Source organism: Rhagoletis pomonella, unplaced genomic scaffold (assembly GCF_013731165.1).
Source record: "Rhagoletis pomonella isolate Grant_MI unplaced genomic scaffold, Rhpom_1.0 Rhpom_scaffold_00001, whole genome shotgun sequence".
NCBI classification, from domain to species: domain Eukaryota; kingdom Metazoa; phylum Arthropoda; class Insecta; order Diptera; family Tephritidae; genus Rhagoletis; species Rhagoletis pomonella.
Window position 1 is genome coordinate 60,487,671 of NW_023458555.1, and position 9,341 is coordinate 60,497,011.

At 35.0% G+C, this 9,341-nt stretch overlaps 2 long non-coding RNA genes across 2 annotated transcripts; one reads left to right on the forward strand and one right to left on the reverse strand.

Annotated features, from left to right (window-relative positions):
- The first annotated feature begins 402 nt into the window (after positions 1-402).
- LOC118751789 lies at positions 403-731 on the forward strand. The gene is made up of 3 exons (XR_004994596.1): positions 403-458; positions 557-607; positions 672-731. It is a non-coding gene; the product is annotated as an uncharacterized LOC118751789 (long non-coding RNA).
- Positions 732-2,345: 1,614 nt separating this feature from the next.
- LOC118751796 lies at positions 2,346-3,529 on the reverse strand. Its single transcript, XR_004994597.1, has 3 exons — positions 3,369-3,529; positions 2,921-3,304; positions 2,346-2,855 (listed from the first exon to the last, which is right to left on the reverse strand). It is a non-coding gene; the product is annotated as an uncharacterized LOC118751796 (long non-coding RNA).
- Between the last annotated feature and the right edge of the window lie 5,812 nt (positions 3,530-9,341).

The following is a 9,341-nucleotide window of genomic DNA, read 5'->3' on the forward strand; positions in this document are numbered from 1 at the left end:
AAAGGCCATGCTTATTGCAAAAAATACCGCGCAGTACTAATTTCACCTCGTTCAACAAACCGTGTCGCACGTGCGATACACATGCGATAATATATCGCATCGGTGTCGCTGTCGTGCAAGTGTGCACAGTTTTCATGGCTTCCTACCAACTACCACGTACTCAGCATGTCGATGTCGCATCCATATCGTATCGCATATCGTATCGCACTAATGTGCACCGTGCCTTAGGGATTGCTGTTGCCAATCGGTAATTGCTTAAACAATGACATGGCTGTTATAGTCATAGAATAGTGATGCAAATGCACATTAAATAGCAAATAAACGTTTTTACAGATAATAGGAGTATTTCTTAACTTTTTACAGCTGTTGATAGCAGATTGGCGAATAGTAGAATTTTACGAACAAAGAGATAGAAAGAGCGAGAGTGTAAAGAAACGAAAACTAGGAGAAATTTGCAAGTAAACAAATTTTGACATTTAAAAATAATTGGCGCTATTTGTTGCACAAAACAAATGTAGGAAAAGTTTTAAATTATTTTTATTTTATAACATGGAAGGAAAACTGCTGGTAAATTGCTCACCGAGAACTTGTTCTCGATTGATAACTGGTAAGTATGTTTAATTAACAACGAAATATGCAAACTTAAAACAAGTGAATAATATTTGTTACAGATGAAAAGTATCGGCAGGATTTAATAGAAAAAGTGGTGAAGGAGCAGAGTGTGAGACTGGAAAATATTGTCTTCAATTCTCTAGAAGAAGTGAGTAAAATTATGTAAATAAATATAAAGTTTTTGGGAAATGAGTAGTTAATTGTACAACGATTTTGGGGTAGGGGGCGGAGAGGAAGGGGGCGTGGCCTCTGAAACGTGCTTTAAACGAAAGAGGACAGACCGAGCTTTATGAAAAGTCAACCCTTCCTCCTCACCACCCACAGACCCCTTCGGAGCTGTTTGAAAATAGGGGAAATTGGATTTTTTGCAAAAGGATTATAACCCTCACTAAGTAGAATTCTCCTTTCTGTGTTGCCGAAGAAGAGGGGCTGAAAACCTTTTGCAGAGATATTTTGTGTGTGTAAAGGTTTTTTGATTCGGGTCACGCGGTTAGGGCCAGCAACCCAAACTATTTGTTCAAATAACTAAACCGTACCCGAGCTTTTTATTTAGCAAACTTAATATAAAAATCTTTTTTATACTCTCAGATGAAGAAACCGAAGTGCAAGGTAGCTATAAAAACGATTGGTTTGATGCGCCAACCAAACTGTTGATAGCCTTAGTAAAAGAGCTTACACCTAAAGTAGGAAAATGTAATAGGGCTATTCACGATTCGGTGCATAAGAGCTGACAAATTTATGCAATTGCAGAAATATACCATGGATTGTGAGCGACCTTTATTAAACTGCCATGGTAAAACTTTTTTATTCAGCTGATAGAAATGTCAACCAGAGTTGCAATGCATAGCATTTTTATGCTATGGATTTTCGGTATTGCAAATTTGCAATGCAATGATGCCAGGCCATTTGCACCGGATCGCGAATAGCCCTATTGATTTAAGGAGCAATAGAAAAAATGTGGGTCACAATCTCGGAGAGGATGTGCGCGGCAGGATATATGTTTACCACAAAACAGGTCGAAGGTAAATTCTATAGCTTGGAGAGGTGCTATAAAAATGTAAAATTGCACAACTCTCAAACTGGGCGGGATAAACAAACATGCCCATACGAAGCGTAAGTTTTTGCACTAGATACGTGTGTACATAAATTATTTGAATACTGATATATATGAATTATTATTGTTAAAGTGAGTTGGACGATTTTCTAGGGGAAAAACGTAGTATTAACCCAGTATACACACTCGAAGACAGCACTGTCTGTACGGAAATAGAAGATGATGAAGACTCAGAAACCCCATCCACATCATCCAACGCCAGAGCGCACATAGCAGGCATGTATTTATATAAGTTCTATTATAATGAGAATGTTAATAGTTAATTTTTTAAATAAACTCAAAAACGAAATCTCAGAAGACAAGGATCGGTGATTCAACAACGCTTTATTGATTTTTGCGACAGCAGTAAAGATTTTGAAGAAAAAGCTCTTCACTACATGGAATTGATAGACAGCGGGCAAAGAGAAAAGAAGAACGCGCCGAAAGGGAGGAAGTCAGAAAAGGTGGAAGCAGGAACTACTAGAATCGCTTGTCGACAAACTAGACAAGTAACTTCTGAATCGAACTCAATATTTTTAAACGTTATTCTTTTGTAGTACAAAGTATTTTACACGAAGTGATATATTGGTATGAGTATATGAAGTTATATGAGTTTATTTTTTAAAATGTGATATGAATTTTTAAATTTGTACCAAAACCATTTTATATTACTATTAATTGTTAAATAAATGAATTGTAACAATATTACAAGTATTTATTTTAAGATTAAGTGTAAAAAAAAATTATTGTAGAAATGCAAGAAGATTCTTGCTCGTAAATTAAAATATATGTAATTATTAACATTTTAAATTCTTTGGCGCCTTTGGATATCTCTACATATTGCTTCTCGCAATAAGCTTCCTCTTATATTTGTTGGAACAGGATAATTCCAAATCATCTAGGTTTGCAATATTGTGAAGAACGCAGCACGCGCGAATGAAATGTCACAACTTATCAATGCCTCGAAGCTTGGAATAATACTACTGCCGAAAGCTTGGAATAATACCGAACGTATGTTCAATCGCCACTCTTCCTGACGTCAGCTTTATGTTAAATATTTTCTGCCCATGGGTTAAATGTCCATTATCACGATAGGGCGTAATTACATGCGCAGAGAACGGATAGGCAGAATCTCCCAATAAATAGTAGTCTGCAAAAATTGTAAATTAGTGACAAACTAAGAAATCTTAAATGCGGATGGGGCTTTGGAATTACCTCCACAAAATTCTGAGAGATTGTAGTATAAGCGCGAATTTTGGAAAACCCAACTGTCGTGTGACGAGCCTTGGTACCCTACAAATATATTGATATATTTTTTCCTTTCGTCACCTTGTAAACATAAGCTGTAGGAACCCTTCCTGTCGATAAAAACATCTAAACTGCGCTGAATCCTGAAATGCGAACGAAACTCCCGCTACGTTTAAGTTGGCACCACCGCTTCTAAGTAGTTTTTAACACAATTTCGTGGTGTTTTTTCAGATGATGCAATTTCTTTTAAGAGGAGTACTTGTTAATTTAATATATTATGCAAATAAAGCAGACAGAGTACTTCGTCGCCATAAGAATCACTGCCACTCGACTCACTTAAACTAAATGCCGCTATAAGTAGATATATTTAGTTAACAAAACACTGTATAAATTATTAAAAACAATCTAAACAAACCTTCTATAATCGCAAACTCAATTTCATTGAATCTTCCAGAAGTCAACTCCTGGTGGATGCGACATCTCTTTGCAGGCGGTTCTTGCTTTAAATGGAAACACAAGTAAAATCACTGTATATACACACACATATACTTCAAATGGATGCACAAATACTTACATTCTGCAATATTTCAATGTGTTTTGGTAACGATGCACTCATTTTGTTTTATTAAAACGAATTAAAATAAACTTGCCAATTTTTTCCTTTTGCGTTTTGAACAGCTGCTTCTTAAACAGTGTGACCGCGGGCTTGTGAAAAATTGTAGCAGAAAAGAGACTTAAAATGTATCAATATGTATCACTTTTTTCATTTTAGTATCAAAGCATCTGAAAATCCTTAAGACTTTTTAAGGTTGAACCAGTTTATTGCAAGCTTTGTTCCACTCATTTTATACGTACATATGTACTCTATGTGTTAGGGTCTTTATGGGGGAGTGCACGAGAAGCAACAACAACGCCTTTTCTAACTTTTCGGTTCACGAAATAATTGGTTTGCGCATCTTTCGGTTCTACTTAGCAAGTGATTTATTTATTTTGAACTTCATCTTACTTAAACTACGATTTAAACTAACGGCTTAGAGTAGTTCTTAATATGTATATAAGAAGTATGTGAGTTCACCGGCTTTTAAGAGATTATGTACGATAAGAATGTAAGTATGTATGTATAAATATGTAAATAAGGTAAGTATAGAGGAAATAGGTAGTTGAATGTAAATAGGGTAAGTATATATGGGTATTTCCATACGTCGCATACGTGACAGTCGTACGTTTCAATGTTATACAAACAAGGAATACCATTTGTTTTCTTTAACTTTTTTGGGCCATTGTATAGCACATAATTAGCTCTATATTTAACCGAAAAATGAAAACAATCGAACTGCTTGGTCCTGAAATATAAGCATTTAAAGAGAGTGTCGTTACGTGACAAAAAATGGAAGTTGATTTTTTCTTTTCTAACAAAACTCTGCGAATTGTGGATGGCTATTTTCATGAAACTTATTTTAATATGATTCGGAGCAATTCTAGTTGGTTTTAAAGTGTTTTGAATTAATGCAACTTGTTTCAATTTTCTTTTACAAACCCAAGTGTGAAACGTCACGTGACATAAATTTCCATCGTAATATTTTTGTTAATATTGCTTTTAAATGAATTTTTAACGCAAATAAAACATGTATTTTATGTCGAATATACTTTATGTTTTGACTTCAGCGCCAATTCAGGGTCAATTTATTGGAAATCTATGATTTATTATGTTTCAACCACATACGCCAAATTCGAACCAAATCGGACCATAAATACGGTTTTTCGAAATATCTCGACATGATTCTACTTACATAGCCAGTCACGGTGGACCTGAACCAACTTTAAATCGAAGGTCATAGCACATCATAATTTGTTGCCAATTTGGGTTAATTATGTTCTGCATAACTTGTAAAAATTTTATAGCCCATAACTTATCGAGCCGTTTTTGAAAAAACTCATTTTGAATGAAAATTATTCCTTTTCTTTTAAAATTTTCACGCACCCGCTCTAGATGACAAATTGATACATTACAGTTTATATTTATTTTGTAATGTAACTTGTACGATTTATATACAATCAAGTTAGTATATGGTTCAAGTGTCTTAGCTTATTTTATGCACAAAATGCCGATAAATTCAAGTCAAACGAGAAGATTGTGCGCGCACAACATTTGTTCTTTTTAAGTTTCGAATATAAGTGTTCTTTATACTTGCAATAGTTTGTATCAAGTATATCTACAAAACAATAACATGTTTGCAAGTCCAAAAGAACATGCATGCATGTAGGCAAGGGTCTAGGATTCTATAGCGAGCAAGCTGTAGGATCCCTACATTCCGACTTTAAAGCAACTGGGAGAAATATAAAGTATTCGTCAAGCATCCGGAATATGCATCAAAATTACTGAGAGTAGTAATATACTCAACATGTATAAGCTACTGTTTAAAAAATTTAAAGGGTTGTATGTAAACCACCATGCCGCTCTCCTATTAGTTGTCCAAAAATACTTACATATATAATCTTACTAATATTATAAATGTGAAAGTTTGTATGTTTGGATGTTTGGGAATCTTACTAATATTATAAATGTGAAAGTTTGTATGTTTGGCTGTTTGGGAAATCATCACGCGGAAACGACTGAACGGATTTGCATGAAATTTGGTACGCAGATAGCTTATGGGCCAGATTGGTTAATAGGCTATTTTTTAAGAGTTGCCACCTGTTAAAAAAGTTTAATTTACTTAATATGCGGGAACGACTGAATGGATTTGCATGAAAATTTGCACACAGATAGCTTATGACCTAGGTTGGAAAATAGGCTACTTTTCCTAAGAGTTGCCACCTGTTAAAAAAGTTTAATTAAATTAATACGCGGAAAAGTCTGAACGGGTTTGCATGAAATTTTGAAAGTAGATAGCTTATGACCTATAGTGGGAAATAGGCGAATTTTTTGAAAGAGTTGCCACCTGTTAAAAAAGTTTAACTTAATTAATACGCGGAAACGACTAAACGGATTTGCATGAAATTTCGCACACAGATAGCTTATGACCTAGGTTAGAAAGTAGGCTACTTTCTTAAGAGTTGCCACCTGTTAGAAATCGTTAATTTAATTAATACGCGGAAATGAGTGAACTGATTTGCCTGGAAGTTTTCACAAAGATAGCTTATGAGCTAGGTTGAAAAATAGGCTACTTTTTTTAAGAGTTACCACCTGCTAAAAAAGTTTAATTAAATTAATACGCGGAAAAGTCTGAACGGGTTTGCATGAAATTTTGCCAGCAGATAGCTTATGACCTACTCTGAAAAATAGGCTAATTTTTTGGAAGAGTTGCCACCTGTTAAACAAGTTTTAATTAAATTAATACGCAGAAACGACTGAACAGATTTGCATGACATTTCGCACAGAGATAGCTTATGACCTATGTTGGAAAATAGGCTACTATTTTAAGAGTTATCTCGTATAAGGAAAGTTTAATTAAATTAATACGCGTAAATGACTGAACTGATTTGCATGAAAGTTTGCACACAGATAGCTTATGACCTAGACTGGAAAATAGGCTACTTTTTTAAGAATGCCACCTGTTTGAAAATGAAATTTTGTTCAAAGATGGTTTATGACCTGGATTGAAAAATAGGCTACTTCCTTAACTGGTTTTCCGATCAGAACGAAATTTAGTACCCTTACTACGGATTTCGGAAAGATGGTATTAACTCAAGGCCCCTCCCATACAAATCGGAATTTTCATATTACATACATATCTCTGGAAGTATTTGTGGGAGAGAACTGAAGCTTGGTATAGTGATATGTATGTGAAATCAATGATGGCATTAATCGATTGATGTTTTAATCAGTTAGTTAATTCGATTAAATTCAATCTGATTACAGTTAATCATGATTCATTTTAATCTGACTAAACAGTTAATCGTAACCGCGATTAAAAAATTAATTTTTAATCGTTAACTCTTAATTTGATCAAGTAGGTTTGGTGATTAATTAAGTTATGCTGGAATTTCCCTGTGCACACAAAGCAAGTTAATCCGGTATGGCTATATCAGGTTTTCTCATCAATCTAAGCAATTTGGTGTGCATTTTCATGAAGATATATACCAACAAACGTTTTACAAACTAGGTTTGTAAAAGTTCCCAGTTTATGTATTACTAATAACAATAATTATAATTTTTTTATATTATGTGCTTTTTATAAGCGTAAACCACAAAATAATTACTATAACTGGTGTTTGGTTTCAAACTCGGACAAACTAGACAAATTAATTAGATTTTATTTTTAATTGGATTAACGATTAATGTTTTAAATTAATTAGACGTAATTGCAGCCAGCGATTAACGATTAAAAAAATGTTATCATTAATCGTACAGTTGATTACGACTAATTAATGTTAATCGTCAAACGCGATTAACATTTTAATCGTTAATGTTTAGTCGTTAATCAGATTAACAGTTTGCCAACACTGTGTGAAATCATGTTCATATTCACGAAAAAAATGGACTTGTTTGGAAAAGAGGCTTAGCACCTCCCATACTGACTGAAAGTTTCATATTGCATATCTCTTCAAATGTTTGGGGTAAAGCACTCAAGCTTGGTATGGAAATACATATGTATGTATGTATGTGAAACTAATACCATACTCATGGAGAAAAATTAGAGTTATTGGAAAAGGTGGTGTGGCAACTCCCATGCAAATTGATTTTTCTATGCTGCATATCTCTGGAGGTATTTATTGCAGAGGACTGGAATTTGGCACCGAGATGAGTATACAAAATTAATTCCATACTCATGGAAAAGAATTTGCTTTCTTCGAAAAGGGGACATGGTTCCTGCCGTACAAATTTACTGTTTTATACTGCTTATCTCTAGAGGTGTTCATGGTAGAGTACTGGGACTTGGTACTGGCGTATGTAAAATCAATTCTAAATTGATGGAAGAAGATTAGGGTTATAAGAAAAAGGGGCGTGGCACTTCCAGTACAAATTTACTTTTTCTTGTCACATATCCCTGGAAGTGTTTGTGGAAGAATACTGGAACTTCGTATGGAGTTGTGTATACAAAATGTATCAATTGCTCATGGAAAAAATGTGAGTTATTAAAAGAGGAGGCATGTCGCCTCCCATACATACTAAAAATTTCTTAATACATATCTCTGGAAGGATAGAAGATCTCTCGAAGTATTTAAAATTTGTTATGGAGATTTATTTTATAAGTGCCGTACTGACAGAATAAATTTCATTAAATGGAAAAGGGAGAGCCGGGTTCGGCCTTGTAATCTAAAGCTCTCTTGAGGCATTTGCTACAGTAATGAGAAGTGGTATTTTATCAAGGCCAGGTTACTAAATTTGAGTTGGCAATATTAGAACCCGCCGTGGCACCTCCAAGAAGGTTACGCGTTCACGCGCCGTATACCTGGAACCATTTTAAGGTAAACTTAGAGGGATTGATATCTTTCGTATGCCTAGCGCGCAGACGAGATTTTATAATTTCATAGTTTTAAACGGCCTAAATACCTTAAATACGCTTAAAAAATAACGAGCTATAACGAAATGGGCACAGAAATAAAATCTAACATCATTAAATTATTTTTCATATTTGTATAAAAGCGCGGGGTGAAACCCGCGGGTATAAGCTAGTCTATATATAAATACGCCACAAGAAAATTTTGCAATCCTTTTTGAAGGCACCGTTCGACCGATTTCTATCAAACATACACCAATTTAAAGGATATAACTTCTTCTAATCCAGAAATGTTAACCCCGATATATAGGGGGCGTGGCATCTGACATATAGACTAAAATGTGAAAGCCACAATATATCTAAAACTAATTACGCTGGGTAACTGAAACCTAGCACAGATGCATAGCTTGTAAATACCCTACTTACGGCGAAAAATGGTAGGTACTGGAAAGGGGGGCGTGACACCGCCCAAACAAACTGAAATTCTCATATCGCTTATCTCTGGAACCGCCTATGCTAACGTCCTGAAATTTAACACAGCAACATATGTTGTCAGTACCACACTAACGGCGAAATATGGCAGATTTTGGAAAAGGGGGCGTGGCACCGCCCATACAAACTGAAATTCTCATATCGCTTTTCTCTGGAACCACTTATGCTTACGTTCCGAAATTTGACACAGCACCATATCGAGCCCTAACCGCCAAAATAACGTAAGCGACATTTTTTTCAAAATTTTCTTTTTGATGCAGAAATGCATCTAGATGCTCTAGGAATATTTCTGCATCAAAAAGAAAATTTTGAAAAAAGTGACGCTTACGTTATTTTGGCGGTTAGGGCTCGATATATTGGCAATAACGTACTTACGGCGAAGAATGGGAGATTTTGGAAAAGGGGGCGTGGCACCGCCCATACAAACTGAAGTTCTCATATCGCTTATCTCT